The 19,709-nt window shown below is 38.3% G+C and overlaps 1 protein-coding gene and 1 long non-coding RNA gene across 3 annotated transcripts in view; one reads left to right on the forward strand and one right to left on the reverse strand.

The window, feature by feature from the left end:
- pou2f2b (POU class 2 homeobox 2b) overlaps positions 1 to 19,709 on the reverse strand; it is an 83,566-nt gene that overhangs the window by 23,408 nt on the left and 40,449 nt on the right. The window lies entirely within an intron of this gene.
- Positions 15,760 to 18,541, forward strand: LOC148372167 (uncharacterized). Its single transcript, XR_015849519.1, has 3 exons — positions 15,760 to 15,876; positions 17,430 to 17,557; positions 17,651 to 18,541. It is a non-coding gene; the product is annotated as an uncharacterized LOC148372167 (long non-coding RNA).

Below are 19,709 nucleotides of genomic sequence, written 5' to 3' on the forward strand. Positions count from 1 at the left end.
TGTTTTCATATCAGTTAGGCAACATTAATTCTGACAATATCCCAGAGGTAGCAAATGATCCCTTGTAACGACAGTTATTAGATTGTGCATTTTTTGCAATGTCTAATTTGTCAATTGTTGCACAGTGATTACATTTAAAATTGCCAAAAATAAAATAAAAGACCCCTGAAAAATTGGAGCTACGTGTTTTTCACAAGACACCTACAATACATGTGTAGCATTATACTCACAAATTGTGCCTTTTTGTTCTAATAAATGTGTGTCGCTTTAAGATGTGGCCATTTTTGTTAACAAGGAAAATGAATGAACTAATAAATAAGCAATCTAAAAAGGGCCCCTAAAATGATATCCTAAAAGCATTAAATAAATAAACAAAACTTCAACAAAAAAGTCAAGAAACACATTCAATAAACAAAATAAAAATCTTGCTGCTTTAAGTGGTCTGCACATTGAATTAAAAGTATTTTGTGACCACCCGATTGCATGATAGTCGGGGGGGTCAGTTTACTCATTTCTTTACCTTGATTAAAAGGGAGAATTAGAAATAACATGAAAAGACATCTCTGAGACACCCCAGAGTGAAGACGAAAGGAGACATTTAAGGTCGCTCGGTTAATGAGCTGCCCTGACCTCTCTGCAGCCTCGGACGACCATCGCAACAGAGTGATATATTTATTGCGGGAAACATTTCACTAATTCTAACCTGCAAGTAAATTGCTCTTAGATGAGCAAATACAGAAGACCAAGGTCTACAACCTTTTCAAGTGACAAGCTACTTTTTGTCCCTAATTAGCGCAAAGGGCACCCACTTTGATGAGAATTTCTAAAATAAAAACTTAGATAAATGGCTTGCTAATTAGCTATACAGGTAACTTGATAGTTAGCAAGAAAGGTAAACAGGAAAAATAAATAAAAGGGAGTTAGTTAGCTAGCTAAAGGTTTAAAAAGAGAAAATATCAACGCTTGATACCTAGCTAAAAAGGAAGCCAAACTTTAGCTAGATAATTACCAAAAACGGTAAAAATTGTAGTAATATAGCAGGCAAAAAAATAAAAAATAAACTACCTAGATAGCTTACTAAATAGCTAAAAATAGAGTCAGATAACTAGCTAAAAAAACTGCAAATGTCTTTGCCATTCACTTTATAAAACCCAATAACTGAATTTAGTTTGCTGTATTTCCTGTAAAACAAATCAATAAAAAGAATGGCAATGACCCAGAACTGATAAGCTATTTTCAGAACAGGTCCGCGGGCACCTCAACTGTCCTTGGGGGGCTACCAGCGGGCACCACGTTGGAGACCCCTGAAGTAGACTTACGATGTTTTCCCTACCGAGGATCTGCGGTGCAGATAATGGATGGATGCTTAGAGACTGGCATAAGTTGTTATAATAATGCATCGTAACAATAGTGCAATGAAAAGAAGTGCGATAACATTTAGCAGCAACACAATTTCAAAATAAGTTAAGGTACACTGTATATATTCACAGTTTGTGCGATAACATTAAGAGGGAACAAACCGTAGCACCCCCTGAAAATAAGACGCAAGATATGTTGTAACAGTTTTGTGCGCTTGTTTAGGGTGGTGATGGCCCTGTGGAAGAAGCCTGAGCCTGTTTGTCCTAGTTTTGAGGGATCTGTAGCGTACCGGAGGGCAACAGGTCAAAGAGTTCAAGTCAAGTCACATTTATTTGTACAGCCCTTAATCACAAGATGTCTCAAAGGACTGCACAGGATTATAATTCATGCGTTTGTAACTTCCCGTCTCGATTACTGTAATGCACTACTCTCCGGTCTCCCAAAGTCCAAAATCAAGAGCCTTCAGCTGTTACAAAATGCTGCAGCGAGGCTTTTAACTAAGACAAGAAGGTTTGATCGCGATACCCCGATTTTAGCTAACCTGCATTGGCTCCCTGTTAGCTTAAGATGTGATTTCAAGGTTCTGTTGGTAGTATACAAAAACATGCAAGGACTTGCTCCCTCATCTTTCAGATTTAATTTCCCCCCATGTTCAGGTCCGGAGCCTTCGCTCTGAAAACGCTGGTCTACTAGTGATCCCAAGAGCCAAGAAGAGACTCGCAGGTTCGAGAGCGTTCTCCATTCGGGCCCCGGTGCTGTGGAATGCTCTTCCCCCTGAGATTTGATCTGCAACCACAGTGGAAATGTTTAAACCTAAGCTTTAAACACACTTCTATTCTATAACATATGAATACCCTATATTTTATGTTGACACTATCTGTGTATCTGTGTATTATTTGCCCTCATGTAGGTTTGCAATAATCCGTGGTCTGTGCAGCCCTTCGAGACTCTTTGTGATTAAGGGCGTCACAAATAAAGATGACTTGACTTGACTTGATTACAATTACACCATCACCTGATCTTAAAGCAACATGCGGGCAAGAAAAACTCAAAAACTCAGCATGAGAAAAAAGGAGCATTGAGAAGGGGGCCTCACAAGTGGTAATCCCCCTTTCAGGATGACCAGGGTGCAATAGATTTAGCATTGGGTAACAGTACACAAAACATAGTGAACATCAATGGAAGAGAACAATAGGTGATGGGAAGAGTCTGCAATACCATGGGTTCCGAACACATGAGAATAAAAGTTTCTATACCCTGCTATACAGCACTCTTTAATGTCATATTCTGGTAGTTTACTGTCAACAAATAATGTTTGAAATTGGTTGCCAAATAATTAGTGCAAACTCACCTAGCAACCACATGGCGGAGAGGAGTAAGTGACTTAACTGGACAATCCCTGCGGCCTCCATCATAAAGTCGGTATAACAATGTGCCAAGAATAACTCGCTGTAACACACACGAAGGACGATCACTTGCTCTTTTTTTATGCCCCGCCTCTATCACCACATACTGCACGCGAAAGAAAGTAGGAGGCAAAAAGAGTGGGAAGTTGGGGCAAAACGAGGAGGGAAGTCGGCCCAAAGGTGGGATGCAAGAAGAAAACGAAAGGGAAATGAGAGAAAGGGAAGTGAGCACGCAGACCTGGATGCCCAATTGCAGTGGAGAGTGACAGCAAGAGTAACACTTTTTCTCACACACGAAAACAGATACCACCAGTAACAATACCTTAGTTTTAGTATTGGCACAACTCACTCATTATCACTAGTACTTTAAATTAAGGATGTCACAAATTCTATAATTTATAGACTGTAATGTGCACTGAATTATGAAGTACACCTTTCAAAAGTTGCTTTTGCTGTACTTTTTCATATAGTGTATGAGAGGTTACTGAACTATAAGGTGCACAAGTTTAAGACTAATGCAAGAGCTAGGGTTGCATCAAAACTGCCAGAGAATTGAAAAAAAAAAGTATTTCATTGAATTATGCATTTCTATTTTTATTACCCAGATTTTACCATCTATCATATGCCTGTTGTACAAGGCTCACATATTTGAATTCCGGTCATATTTGGGGGTTTTAAGAGCGGCATATAGTACAGAAAATTCAGCACAAATACAGCTCCCTTTAGATCAGGGGTGTCAAACAGGCAGCCCATGGGCCGGATCGGGCCCGCTAGGGGATTAAATCCCTCCCGCGAGACAACGCTGAGGGAAGCGCAAGAGAACAACAAGCTACAGGTTGAAACATGTACACTTGATGTTGCCAAAGCCAGGCGCCTCTCACAAACACTTGTATTTCTTTCTCCCTCTCTCTCTCTCACTCACTCTTTCTCTTCCTTCCTTTTCTCCTTTTCTCGCTTTCTCTCTCTCTTGCTTCCCCGTCTCTCTTTATCTCCTCTTCTCTCCTTCTCTTTCTCTCTTTCCATTTCTCTTTCGATTTAATTATCTCTCTCTCTCTCTCTTTCTCCCCCCCTCTCTCACTATTTCTCTTATTATCTTTCATTTCTCACATTCTCTCTATCTCTTTTCTCTCTCATTCTCTCTTTCTTTCTTTCCCCCTTTCTCTCTTTCTTTGTCCCAACCTCTCTCTTTGTCTCTCCCTCTCCTTGTCTTATATCTACTAGTCCAGGCCCCGAGAGAATGTTTTTTCCATCGTGTGGCCCCCGGGTTAAATGAGTTTGAAACCCCTGCTTTAGATACTACATTTTAATCTCAACATAATATTTTCTTAAAAACTGCAAGAAATTAACAGCGAAAAAAGCTTTCATCAGAGGTATCAGCCATTGTTTAGAGAATTGATACCTGAAAATGAAGCCGGTATTTGCCCTAATTTTTACATAGAAATCTAATCAAACCAATGAGATACACGTTAAAAAATACACTTAACGAATTTGGTCAAGAATTACAACAATTATTTCATGATACAACATGTGAATTAAAAACATTCAACTCAATTTAAAAAACTAGAACTGTGAGTTCATTTTTATTGGACAGTAATAAGGAAAATATATTTAATCGATCCCACAAATACATAGCCTTTATTTCATCGCACAGTCGAGTGGTGAATAGTAATTCTCAGTATTTCTACAGCACTTTCTGTTCCCTCGAACTTCATTGCTTTGTATTGTTGTTTGGTTGTTTTATGCTGATTTTGTTTGGAATGATTCAATGTTCAACAAAAAAAAATCATTATAAAATAATTCGTTGCTTGTTCAAGACTTTGAATTTTACATTTAGGTGAATAGATATACTTTTTAAGTACCGGTATGTAATTATCTGGAGGTATTTGAAAAGGGCATCTGAGAGTTTCAACAGACGTTATACTGTCACTGTTCGGTGGCCACAAGATGGCAGTGCTGAGCCGAAAATCGATTAAAAAAAAACAGCCAGTGGGCACTGACCTCTCGCACCGGCAGGAACTCTCGCAATAGCATCACACATAAAAATGTTTTTAAAATATTAGATTTATGCTACGGGTTATGCCAAATAAAATTAGTTTTAAAATGATCCTACAAGTTTCTCTCATAAAATGAGATTATTGAGATAGTAATTCGTTTTCTGTAATGCAATTAAAAAACAACGTTGTCATACAATCCCTATTCATTACAAAACCACAGATATATTGCAAGCTTTTCATTATTTTACAGCCCAATAATAACAATAATATTTTATAATGATTTTCTAAAATTTTGAGATAAAATATCTGAGTTTTTGCCATGATCCACAATATTAAAACAATAAAAGACTTGCAATATTTCATAATGAATCCAAAATCCATGACGTTCTTATTCTAATTGCATCACAGAAAATGAAGAACTTAATCACAAAATTAAATTTTTCTGTGACAATCCTGTATCTGCAGGGAAATTCATAACGTACAGTCACAATACACTTTGGACCTCGTGGTATGTACTCCTGTTACTTTTAGCAAAGCTCATCAGAATGTGCATTAATTGAAAATAAATGTTATAATGACATAGGAAATAAGTAGAACCATGATCGTGGGGAGTCAGAGAACTTTCGTTTGTTTGGCTTAGATGCTTTTGACATCGAAAAGGGGTAGATTTCATTTCACACTCTTTTCATGCACAGAACACAATCGGTCTTCAGAATATTAGAAAAAAATAGAAGGTGCTTTTTTAAAAACAGAAGTGGCAAACTTTTACCAAAATGGAAATCTGATGCGATTGTTGGAGGGGGTTTAGTTGCTTCAAAATAAAGCAGCTATAGACGAAAGTACTAGTCTAGAGTTCTTTTTTTTTCCTTATCGGGAAAGCGGTCGTCTCAAGCTATCATTGGCAACCACTGGGCCGCGCATCGGTACTGGGCCGTGGGTCATTGGGCACCAGGCCTTATTTTCATGCTTATACCATATTCGCTTTTTATTCACCTCAATGTTTGGGTGCGCATACAATGATCATTCATCATATGCCACTTACTACGTTTGCCTGGCATTAGGTGCAAAGGTGGAGAGAACGGATCCTAATCTCTCAACCACTAGGATTGTAGTTGACATAGGAAAAGGTAGTCAATTTTATCTTATTATCACGCTATTTTCACTCACTGTGCCACGCTGTACAATGTTATAATGGCGCATTATAGGAAAAAGTTCAGGCAAAACAACGTGGTACTGTGAGTAAAAATAGTGTGATAATGAGATAACGTTTAATGACTTTTCTCGTGTCATATAGATGTGTAGTGGGCTAGTGAATACACAGTGAATTTAGGCTTTCCGTTATGATTGTTGTTATCGTTATTTTCACTACAAAGACTTCACCTAAGTTAAACGATTTAGCAAAGCCAAAATTTGGTCTTTTAAATATTAGATCGCTTGCTCCTAAAGCTTTACTTGTTGTTAATGACTAATGTTACTATTGGGACGGGCCTCAAGAATATTGTCAGACATTAAACCGGTCTGTGGTACAGAAAAGGTTGCCTACCACTTAGTGTTGACAGGTATGGTTTTGCATAGAGCCAAATTTACAGATTACATAGCAAAATTGTGCATGCACCAAATAGCAAAATGAAAAAATTAAAAACCTTTGTCGATCTGTGTCAGTTTTGTCAGCACCCTTAAAAATTGATGTCAACGAAGATTTCCATGCTCACGCCTGCACGGGATGGGCAGCAGATGCGTTTGCGTGATTGGACGTGACCTGGGCCGGGTTTGTGTGTGTGCGCGGACCCCGGGAAAAGGGTGTGGGGCAGCATCTGGGGGTCAAAGGTCGTCTGGGCAGCCCTGACTTTGGCCATGACCTTTGTGCGGGGTACAATCTATCCACATAACAAGCAGTGTGTGTCCGTGTCAGTGTGCATATTGCAAAATAAAAAAATAAATAAATAGACAATCACACCAGTAAATGGCCACAGCTTTGTGTGTACAGTTCATGGCAAAAGAGGGTCTTCTTGCCCCCGGGGGGAGGTCTTAGCCTTGGTTACCATGGAGACCAGGCCCAGCAACACCATGGCCAGGCCACTTAGATGATACTGGTCTCAATTGACGCATGGTCAAATGGAGCCCTGGGAGCAAGAGCAGAATCAGCTCTGGCTCAGCATGGATAATATGCAATGACCCCCCTCCCCATAAAAAAACTCAGGATGCATAAACACCAGATAACAGAAATATAGTTTGCAATTATGTGGTGCAGCAATTACCTAAACGTAAGTTAAACTGGGAAAAAAAGGCTAATAGCACCATTTCTAAAAGCCATTACCACCCTGAACTCCACAGCGTTCATGAGCATAATGGTCTGTACAACTGATACTGTGAATATGCACATATTATAAATCATGAATATATTGTTTGTTTTAACGTTTTGATCCTTTTTGCACATGTTAACCTTTTTAATATGTTTCACTTGCACAGAAAGAAGAAGTCATCCAATTTTGTTATACTTGTACAGTATAATGACAATAAAGGCCATTCATTTATTCATCCATTTATAAATTATGGGATTTTTGAATGTTAATATTTTGGAAAAGGTTAGAAAAGGTGAAAAAATGTCTGAGATATTTATTGGGACAAATTGAAATAAAAATAAATAATTTATTAATTAATCAATTGTGATTTTAATTTAACACTGCATACAAACAAAACTTTTTTGAATTAATATGCTTGGAATGATTTAGCGAGTATATTTAATTTGAAATACTAGTTTTGTAACGGCAGATAATTTTGCTCATTTTTCTAATTGAACAAGGGGTAAACCAAGATAAAATTGTGTTCAAGTAAAAAAATAGAAAAAACACAAAAATACAACAACAAAAATTAATGGGGAATTAGTTTTTGCTCATTTTATTTGTCTTTTTTTACTAGGGAAACTGATTCCTTTTCAAAACAAGGAACAAAACAATTTTAAATCAAGTTGAAGTAAAACATACACAAAAACAAACAAATGGCATTCAAAAGCAATACAATGAAGAAACGTTTTCCAAGGTAAAACAAATATACCAGTATATACTTTTCAAAAATTACAAAAAATGTGCACCATGGCAGATGATTCAGCTAGTTTATTTTTTTTTACCAACAGGGAAAAACACGATCAAATAATACAAAAAGCATGTAGGCAAAACTATTGTAACTCAATTTGTTTGACATGCACAAAATGATGGATGCATCTTTGAAGGATATATATCTTACTTTTACTATGTGACATTTTTAAAATCGATCCAATCAGTCAAAAAAATAGCTCAGAATGTCTTTAAATATACATTTTAGAAAAAAAGAAAAGGGAAATGTAAGCTTTCATAGAAAAGAAAAGTAAAGTAGTGTCTATTGTTTATGAGATCAGATGTGGCACTCCAGGATAAAAGCGATAAACACTTGAAATATAATAAAAAGAACATTGGGATAAAAAGGTAATAGACTAGCCTAAATTGCGTATGCCTCAAAACATTTGACATTAGCAACATATTTACAAAGTAAATGTCAAGAAATAAAACAATGCAAATTTTCCTATACATAGGCAAGATACATTTTCTTTTCACGGTTTGGTGTGCTTGTTTAGGGTGGTGATGGCCCTGGGGAAAAACCTGTTTGAGGTATTTTTGCTTTGTATATTTCTTAGCTTACTATGAGAAAAGAAATTAAAAATCAAATGATTGTACAAAAAAACACAAATAATATTAAAAATAAGAGGAATGTATCCAAAGAAATGTGAGATATGAGAATAATTAAATAGAATAAAATAGGGATTTACAGCAACTTATGGCCTGAATTGGGTTCACACTGATTCTAATATATATGTATATTTTTTAAACTATTGAGATGGAATTCCCAGCGATCACTGAGATTCATGTTGATAAGACATTGCACACACACTCACACACAAACAGATACACAGTAAGTCTCACAATCCGATAGTGCGACCCAAGGGAAGAGGATGGGGGATGCTGAGGCCTCTGGAGCGCCATCAATCACGACTCTGTCACAAGGTAAAGGAGTGGGGGGGTTACAAAGAGCCACAAAAAAAGAGGAAAAGAGGGGAGGTGCAGCGGCCATGGAAGCCAAGGTGAAGATGGACAGGGGAAGAAAGGGAAGGTAGAGGATGCAAGCAGAACGGCTCCTCGGCGACTTCTTTGAAAGTGGGCCTCGGCTCAGCCTTCCTCGTTGTGGCCACAATAGTCACCATTTCTAATTTATCTAATCCTTCACATTCACGCTTTTATGGCGGACTGCTGATGGAGACGCCAAGTCTTGCAAGACTGCGTGGAGAGAGATTAAAAAAATCCAGTGTTCTCTTGGAGGCTGGGCCGGATTGGAAAAAGTGAGAAACGTACAGGAAAAGTAAACATCTATCCTGGAAAATGTGTTCGGGCCTGTGAGAAGATTGGGTACACCTAACCCACACACAAGTTTGCCATGATGTTATGCTCTTAAGGTGGGGCGCCTGGTTCGAGGTGTCCCTAAAAAGTCAAGGGTTAAATAGGTTCTTTATTCAGTATCTGTTAGCAATGGTCAACTGAGTTCAAGGAGCCCTTATGCTTTTCTTTCCCATTGAGTCTTTTATTAGGCCAGTTCGGTGCAGAACAAACCCCCAAAAAGATGAAAAGAGAAGAATTTAGTCAAGCTTGTCTAAGAAATGCACGCAAATTATGTGCTAACATGCCGCCATCTCCTGGGTTAGTCTTGATTGCAGCCTTAATTTTTAAAATGCCTACCTTCAAGTCTTTTTCAACCAAAGAGCGGTGGAACACTAGGGGGCCATCAGAAATTGACCAATTTCAATTTACAAATTATTTTACAAAGAAAAGTGAGTTCAGATATAACGTTTTGCACATTTTATTTTACTTTTCTTATTTTTGTGAAGGGCAAAAAGGAACATATCTAGTCGAACTAAAAAAAGAAAAAAGTCAAAACAATATGAACAGTTTTTAAAAATTACCACAGATTATTTTGCTAATCTATTTTATTAGTTAGTACAAAAACTAAAGTACAATCAACACATCCTTTTAGCCCATTTTTTTTTATTTAGGTAGAGGGAAAAAACACTTCCAAATATTATCAAACAAATAAACTAAAAATTACAAACTAATATCTATTTTGAGGCAGAAAAAATACAAAGAAAATAAATGATACATAACTGAATTTAAAAAAATGTGCTCATTTTATTTTTTTAAATCAAAATGGAGCAAAAAAAGTTGAAAATGTCGTTGAGTTAGGAAAAAATACATACAAATCACTTTAAAAAACAAATCAAAACGTGTCATTTCGCTTTTTGTTTACTAGGCAACAAAACAATTCAAATAAATAATTCAAATAAAATGAAATAAATTACAATAAAAAAGGTGCTAATTGTATTTATCGTTTCCTTACTTGGCGGTGGAGGCAAGTAAAATATCTAGTTGAGGTAGAAAAAAAATAATACAAAGACAATAACGAAATAAACCCAAATTTTGCCAATTTTATGTTTATGTTTTGATTTTATTTGGAGAGAGGGTTGGTGGGAGGGGTTAAAATCTAGCTGGGGTACAAAAATACTAATTGAATGTAAAGAAATGACAAAAAAGTGTTCCACTGGCAGATGTGTTTTTTCAAATCTAATTTTTCTTGGGCAAAAACAAATTGAAACAGAAATTTTAACTACAATGGTAGATAAGAAGTATTCAAATGAAAAAAATGCTCAATTGGTTAACAACATTTAGCCAAACTAACACTGAGTTCCGACTTAATGTTATTTACCAGTATTACCTCCTGAGCCATGGTCACCATAAATAATTCAATTCAGGAAACTTGGATTAGAAAATTTAAACTGGGGCCGATATTAATTTAGTTTAAAAAATGGGTAGTGTGCCTACAGATTTCCTCCATGAAAATTAAGGATCGCAAGATGAAGTTTTACTCTGTATAAAACTCATTTTATAGTGAGTATGAAATGTGAAGGATCCCAATCCAAGGTTTTGGCCTAGAAAGATATATATATATATATATTAAAAAAACTCAGTCTCTGTGGCTTTTCAAAGGGTCGCTCATCCATCCCATCCTTCACCGTCCTCACTCATCCACTTTTTTTGTACTCGTGCATTCGGACGACCTTGCCCTTTTTCTTCCCCTCATTCAAACTTTCCTTCTCCTGGCTGCATCTTCTTTTTCTTGGTGGCATTGGTCAGCAAATGCTGTGACATCAGCGACCACTCTTCTCCCCTCCGATTGGACATTGGTCCACGTTGCCAGGCAACAGCAGTGAAAGGTCTTAGTGTGAGCGTGCACGTTCTTGTGTATGTGTTTACAGCCAGTAAAAGGTGCGCGAGCCATTTTCCACGCCTTGCCCTTTATCTGTGCATGAGGATAGATCGGACTACATCCTGAGGTTTATCTCCGATCAAAGCATGCAGATGATTGGCTGCCCATACCACAGAAGAAGAGGGACGAAAGGCTATCTCGTTAATAAAAAAAAAGAAAGAAGAATCAAGTGAATGTCTCTCCGCAACGTCTTGGCAAATAAACGTGTTCTCATTGTGTGTGTGTAAGCCCCCGGGAGTGGGTGGTTATTGTATCTGACACAGCGGCTCTTTCTCGCGCCTCATATTTCTGGGCCGATCGATTCCTCTGACTCCCGACAAGACAATAATCGCACCTCCCTCTCTCACTCCATCACTACCATTATTACTGACCTCCCCGGGGAGGCGTGCAGGGTGGAGGCTGGGTGGGGGTGGGAGAAAGGGGAGGAAGGGTGAGGGAAGAGAGGTAGACACGGAGTTGACGAAATGAGCCCGTGATGATGAAAAAAAAAAAGCGAAAGGACAACGTCCGAAGTGAGAAGGGACATGCCGATCCGGGAAAAAGGGGACCCAATGAGATTCACTCGTTAACTGCTTAACAAGAAACTGAAACTTCAAAATGAACTCCGGTGACAACTCGAGCAATTGGTTTCAGAAAAAAAAGGGAAGTAATAATCCAGAATACAAAAAACGAGATCCCCGGGATAAAACATTAAACTGTTATGAAGTCGGGATCGCAAAGTAAAATTGCCATAAAGCGGGGGATAGACCCCTATCACCATTAGTTCCACAACCTTGATACCTCAGACAGCAGATTAGAATGAAAACAATTTTAAAACTTCCATTGCTTTAGTTGCTTCCTAGCGATTGGTGTGCCTTCCGCACATTTCTTGAGTTTTATTTTGATATTTCTGCTTCACCTTTTAGCATCACGGCATGCCTTAGGACCCACAGATAAAAATACAGTCCTAACTCGCAAATTCTTTACCAAGCACACGAAATTTTGAACTCAAAGAAGAGAGAGAGAAAGGCATTGTGGGAAGAAGTTTGAACAACAGCGTATCGGTAGGGTACAAACCAATAGCCGGCGAGGATTTTATATGACGTCAACCGATGGGAGAGAGGCATTTTAAGGACGCAACTCATCATACCCACAAATACCACAGTTTGAATTTGACCACGTTTTTGGGCACGCAAAATTATTTGTAAATGTGGTATATTTGGCAAAATGCCGAAAAATCTTATTCCACATTGTGAAGTGAAAACGTCATTAGGCACGGTCACCATATCCTGGGAGAGATGAGATAAAAAAAAAAAACATTTTTTGAAACACTGAAGTACATACTTGAGCACGCAAATAATTTTTCATTGATGTAGTACATAGGAAAAAAACGCCGTAAAGAGGTCTATAAACCCCCACACAGCGCAAAGTGAAAACGTCGTGAGGGGTCATCGTATCCCGAGGGTCTACTATATGAGAAATGTTCCTTCACTGTTCTCAAGTAATTAACATCAAAAAACAAGCACTGTTTCCGTTGCTACAAGCAAAATAATGAGGGCAGGTGAAGGATTTGTTGTCTTCACAAGAAAATGAAGGCCAGTAGTGTGAGAGGTAAGACACGCAAGTCTAAGAAATACATGAGAGCACCTGCACACACCCGCATAGATATATATGAAGAGAGTGCTGGGCGTGGAGGTGGGCGCTGGGAAAATATTATTAAATTGACAAGCGCACAATAGTGGATTGGCAGGCGGACTCCCGCGCTGCCATTCAAGTGCGGAAGAATGGAACGCACAAGTTGGCGGACGGCGCAATCAAACGCAGCGTGTTGGGGGCCACTTTTGTGAGCGCCCCCATCGCCTTGAATGCGGATTACAATTACAGTAATTGGCTCTCAATTCCCGAGGTTTTGCTTTGACCCGCTCACCTCATCAATATGCTTGCACCAGTATGGCCACATGTTTTTTTCATGCAACATACTACCATATTTTCCCTACTATAAGGCGCACCGGATTATAAGGCAGACCCACAAAAAAATCGTCTTTCGTGAATTTTTTCCATATATTAGGTGCATCGGACTATACGGTGCATGGAATTAAAATTACTGTAAGGGCTAGGGCGCCCAAAATATTAAAAGAGCCAAATTGGAACAAAACAACCTGAAAAAAATAAATACATTTTCCGGAGCCGCAAAACATCAAAAGCTTTATATGAGCCTTATAACGAATGCAACATGTAACAAGAATAATGCACCACATGACTACTCTATTGTAGGATACCTCCTCAAGTTTAACGTCATCACAATATTAGTAAATTACACTATTTTTCATTTCTTAGATAAAATTAAAGAAATGCAATAGAGAAATTCAATTTTAGATGTCATTTTCATTTTGTGGATTCCATAAAACAAGATGGAACGTGCGTAACGTTCCCCTTATCTTGGCAGCAAAAAGAGCGCATTAAAACATAGCATGCATTTATGACAACAAAACAGCAGCCTTTTGGTGATGTAAGGTAAATAAAACTGATTTCTGTGCAAATGTCAAACAAGTCAGTGCATGGGTAAAACACAGCAGCATCCTATTCTCTCTCTTTTGATTTTTTTCACTGAATAAAAGTTGTTTTTTTACCAACAGGAAGCACTAAATATTACATACAGTCCCTTAAATAAAAATGCTTATGACAGCATTGAGCTCTAACCTGTTTAATGTGAAATAAAGAGTGCAGCGTTAAATTGTGATGCTTCCGCTTTGAAGGGGCGGAACTTGCGCTCCGCTTAGCTCTGACAGGAAAAACGAGAGAGGAAAACAAGCGAAGGAGCAGATTATCCTTTCGTCTAATAGTTATGTAGTAACACCCGGAGTTGAAATGTAATATTTATTCTACACATTTTTACAGCATTGGAAAATGTTACTTGGTGTCATGTTTGTCTTCCTACAAAAAACGTATTATTTGTAAAAATGTATTTCCCACTAGCATTTTTTCTGATTGGTAAACATTTGGGGAAAATTGCCAGGGAGCGACTCCACAGGGGCTAGGGTTTAACAAAAAGATGAGTGCCATATTTGCCATATTGATAAGTCAGAATATATCACTGATCAAAATTGCATAATATTAGTTGCAACAAAAATTGAACACAGATTGCGGCGTAGGATGGGCCAGATCCAATCCACCAGAACAGGGGTTAGGAACCTCTGGCCCGCAAGCCATATATGGTTCTTTTCATAAGTGCATATGGCTCGGAGATAAAATATAATTTGTGCAATAAATTTGTCAGGTAAATAAATGCTGAGACAATTGTCACACATGCAAGACAAGCAGAGACAATAGTAAAAAAGGTTCGGTCCAGTACACACACATATATATATATACATATATATATATATATATATATATATATATATAGAGAGAGAGAGAGACACAATTGTAACTACAGTGTACAGTTGTCAGACCAACAGACCTCATTTTGGCTGTAAATCACCAATTGATCCTTTATACGAGAGGTCATTAAATAATCAATGTTCATTGTTGAGACACTTTGGTGTGAAGACACAAAACAAAACTTAACCAAAAACAAAGTTTTTACCCAAAAGCTTTAGCAAAGCACTTAGTAAAATGGTAGAATGGGCTTAGCTATACACAGAGCACACGCACACTTTATCTTCTGGCCCAGCACCGTCTGCACTGTAGGTAAAGACGTTGGTATCCTCGTAATGTTGTGGTAAATACACTTGCAAATGTAGAATGGATTTGCATACATGTAGAAATTTAGAAAGACTTGCTTACAGTAGTGGGAAAAGGTCGGGTAGACATCCTTGAAGATACTCTTGGCAGACATTAAGTTTCCTTGAAGATAGCGTGCAAGGGACGGGACGCTCTGTACTTGATACGTGATACAGGACCGCCTTTTGGGGTGTACTCAATCGAAGCCTAATCGTCACTACCAGCTTTAAATACATTGTCATGTTCCTAGCTCTGTGAGATCTTTATTGACGCATCAATAAAGTGACATCTCCCTCCGTAACGAGGCTGGCTCCTGTCCATTTCTCTTATCCACATATGAGAAGACTTTTCTCTCGATTATCGGACCTCCAATTTCTCCAACATTAAGCAGAATTTCGTGATATATTAAAATAAGAACTTTTCTTAAACCTTGTTTTGAAACCATTTCGGACAAAAATGGCTTGTCAAAATATTGTCTCTTAAGTAATTGGGAGAGGGAAAACATTTCTAAGAGGTAGATTTATTTTGATACGGGACACAAGTTCTGGCAGTAGTATGATTTCATAGATTTTATCAAATCATCAAACATCACACAGTGGAATAAATTGTGCTGAAGAATTAGCTTTTATCTGTGGAGCGGGTTTGGGCAGTTTTGTTGTATTTTGTCTTAAAATAGATGGTGTGGCTCTATCTCCCAAAAAAATATGTTTGCCTTTATGGGTCCAAAAAGTTCCCGAGCCCTGCACTACATAATGTTTCTCAACTGGTGGGGCACAGCCCGAAATTGGAACCTGTTTTTAGTGGGTCACGGTGCCTTGCCTCAGCAAAGTAATGCTAAGAAAAAAAAATAGGTGAGAGTCAATCACATTCCTGAACAGTAGATGGAGATAATGCCTTGCAAATGTGAGTTGACACCCGCCATTTCACACCAAAGAACAAGACTAGTAAAATTTGTTTAATCATGTTGGACATGGCGAATTGCAGATACAGCGAAGAATGTATGAGATATGGATTTTATTTTGTTGCAGACAAAGGAGGACAAATACCCCAGTGTGTTTTATGCAATATAGGTATATCAGCTTATGCCTGTTGAGTCTGTTTATTATATATATTTTTTTAATGCAAATAATTTAGCATCAAAGGAAACACTCAGACAATGTCATTTGGTTTGGCTGGTCATTTTGTTTTAAAAACAATCTGAATGTATTCTCCTATCTCTGGTTCAAACTGCAAAGTTTTTTCATTCAATGGATCTGAAAAGCAGATTTCTTTGGGTTGCGGCTTGCAATTTAGGTGGGACAGTGGGTCCTGAATTCATACCACTGGACTACAACTCTATGGATACAGATCTTACATAATAAGGCATTTGTTCTTATCTCATCATCACACTAATTTGTTGATGGCAATATTTATGAGAATATTGTCAGACATTAAATCAATCCATGGTACAGCCTATGTGGAAAGTTTTTGTGAAGCACACGAGATTCTGAACTGAATGACGATAAAGGCATTGTGGGAAGTATTTCAGTTGTTCTCAACTGAATGAAGATAATTAAATTGTTGGGAGTAATTACTCATCCTGAAGACAGAAATGCAGGGTTACACAAGTTTAAAACGTTTAACACTTACTATGCTTAGGTTGAGCAGAGAAAAAGTGAAACATTTTCTTTTTTCATATGTGGTACCGTGACTAGAAATATTGAGATAATGGGATAAGTCCCAATGCCTTCCCATATTCGTCTGCATCCCCTAGGGGTCTAATGGCTAGAATCTGGTGGTCACAGAGAGTAAATGTCCCAGGTCCGAGGCTTTGTAGCGTATTATGAACTGACCGAGAACGGATAATGGATAATGAATAACGAAGATAGAACAATAACCCTTAAAAACCCCAAAAACCCCGCAGCAAGGCTTTAAGGCTAGGACCTTAGCTTGGCCCTTTGGCTGAGAGTAAGAGTCCTGGCTTCTAGGCTTTGTAGCGTATTATGAACTGACTGATAGCGGATAATGGATAATGAATAAAGAAGATAGAACAATAACCCTTAAAAAATCCCCCCCCATTGTTATCTGGATCGGATTCCCTTTGCCTTATGTGTTATGCAAATGTAAATAACCATTAATCAGAAATCAGTGCTCTTACCATTGCTATCCAGTTCGATCTCTGATGTCACGATTGTTATGCAATTGTGGTCAGCAATAAATTTATCGACTGATCAATAATTGCGTTGACATGGTTATACATTTCAAACACATATGAGGCATACTGGATTATAAATTGCATGTTTAAAAGTCTGGCCAATTTGGGGTGCAAACAGTATAGGAAATACGGTACATTCCATCCTCACATATTTGGGTCAGCAAAGAATGTATACTTTATTCATATTGCATTTATTATGGAGAGGTACAAGTCATGCAGCTACAGTATACAGTGCAGGCTTTTTAGGGGGGGTGCAAGAAGGTGGTGCGAAACAGGGTGATGAAGGTGCTGCTGGTGATTGTGGTGGTGGAGGAAGAGGAGGAGAGAAGGGGGTTAGGAAATTGGTCTGGCTAGCGGAACAGCTTTTCACCTCTCTCTCTTTCACTCCCTCCTTCTCTCTCCCCCTCTATTCTGCTTTGTATTCTGCAGAGATGACAGGGGGAAAGCTTTATTGCTCCGAGTTTGTATCGATCGGGGCCCCTCGGAGGGGGGAAGCCGCCGGACGGCGCTGAATGGGCCCTTTTTCAACGACGGCCAAACTCGCAACAAAAGCTGAGGTTGTGCATGCACGTAGACAATCACACACTCCTCCCTCCGATCGGTCCTCTCGCTGGCTCAGAAATTCTAATTCATTGCTCTTATTCTCAAAGGTTAGAAGAGAGAAAGCGAGAGAGGAGAAGAGGATGTCTGGATTCTCGCTCCCAGTGAAGAGCCGGGATCTGATAAGCCACAACACACAAACAAGCGACGAGAGGAATAAAGCAGGGGGGAAAAGATGCCTTTTAAGCGCCTCCCGGTTGAACCTGGAGGGCTGAATAAACTCTTCTTTCACACTCAAGGTTAAAAAGCACACACACGCCGCGCAATGAAAATACAAACTCAGCAATTAAACATCACCGGTGATGGGTGAAGCCATTTTAACCTCTTGACCGCTGTAGTTCGAGTCCTGCGGGGAAAATAAACCAAAATGGTCGACGACCTGCACTTTGAACAGGTAATAACATTGTAATAACATCATATTAATGTTGTAATATCATGCCATAAGTTGGATCTGTAAATGTTTAAAACCTCAGATCCAAAGCAGCCAATCCAAAGAGGCATTGTGGGGGGCCACGGTAAAAATGCAGGACAAAACAGACAGTAAAATGTCAATTCAGATTTCATTTCTTTGTTTTTGCATAACGGTGCTGCTAATGTCATCGCACTATTTTCTTTTAAAAAATTAACCATAGCTGTTGCAGTATTCTTTTTTAGCTACTCCTTTTCTCTTTTATTGCGTGTTTAACTGGAGAGCCACGTTTTACCTCGTTGTAAACAATATGTACTCCGTTATAATCAATCACAATAAATGCAAACTTTTTAATGAGTAGTGGTGAAAATCAAGATCTATCTAATATTCTTTATAGGTCAAATCTTTTGAATAATTTACGCTACTTTGAAATCAATGAAAATGAAAAATATTCTAAACCAATTTAGTTATTTTTAGGTGTAGTTTAAAGACATTTTATCAGATTTCTTCAATAATATAAGAAACAACAAGAAACATTTTTTACACAAAACTAGATAAGACCAGTTTGCTCATTCAAAGCATATATCTAACTAGAATATACTGTGGGGTGTGTTTTGAAGTTTTACAGTATTTGTGCAATTATTAGTCGAAAAATATTGCTGACCACAATAACAAAACATTGGTAGCAACAGGAATCAAAGCCCCGTCACGGTAGAAAGTGTGCCGAATCCTAACCACCTGACCACCAATGATACAGATAACATCTGAAAAGGCATTAGACTTTATCTCAATATCACACTATTTTTACTAAGTGCAATTAGGCTCTGGCACCGTTAAATCAAGTGATGATGAGAGGAAGTCTGATTCATTTTCATGTGTCATGTACTAGTGGCCTTAGTGGTTAGGATTGGAATTGCTCACCGTTACCACATGGGTTTGATTACCTTTGCATCCAACCAAATAGTTTGAGCTGAGAAAAGGTGAAAACACATTTTAAACAGACTTTTAATTAAAAAAAAATAGGGGTTTAGGTTGAACACAAATGCAAATGTTGAATAATAAAAGACGTCTTAAAATTAATAGTTAAAAACCTGGTGGAACAAATGTTGAATTAAAAAGAAATACACATAATGTTTAGCTTGCCTTGATTGATTAGCATTTTTACTAAATACAAATAAGATTTTTTTTTGTACTCCTGTTCAAATGTTTTTCCTTCTTTTATATAATTTTACTATCCTCAATGTGGCAACTCAACAATATAAAGACATCTGCATGTTGTCACTTGATTGACCCTTTTTAGATTCATCGAGCATTGGCGTCTGAATTTTCCGTTTGATGCACAAGGGGAGGGGCCGTGACCCCACGCCAAACTGACCAAACATTGGACTCATGCATGGACACACACAAACTGGGGAGCGATTAGCTGTTAATAGCAGGCACAGTGCCACAACCGAACAGATTGTCCATCAGGAGGAGCGAGGGGGGGGCAGCAGGGTTCAAGTCCATGACCAGAGGGCTTGAAGAAGGTTAGGGGGTTGACGGTTCAACTCCCAAGAGGATGCAGGGAGGAGAATCCCTGCTGTCACCCAACTAACCCCGTCAAACTTCACAGTGGGGGAGAACGACAACAGTCCACAATTATTTTTTGCATTATCGAGTTTTTTTTTTTAATTCAAATAAATTGTATACTTTGTTCATCT

Source organism: Urocampus carinirostris, chromosome 2, assembly GCF_059441175.1.
Source record: "Urocampus carinirostris isolate Australia breed hairy pipefish chromosome 2, RoL_Ucar_1.0, whole genome shotgun sequence".
Lineage (NCBI taxonomy): Eukaryota > Metazoa > Chordata > Actinopteri > Syngnathiformes > Syngnathidae > Urocampus > Urocampus carinirostris.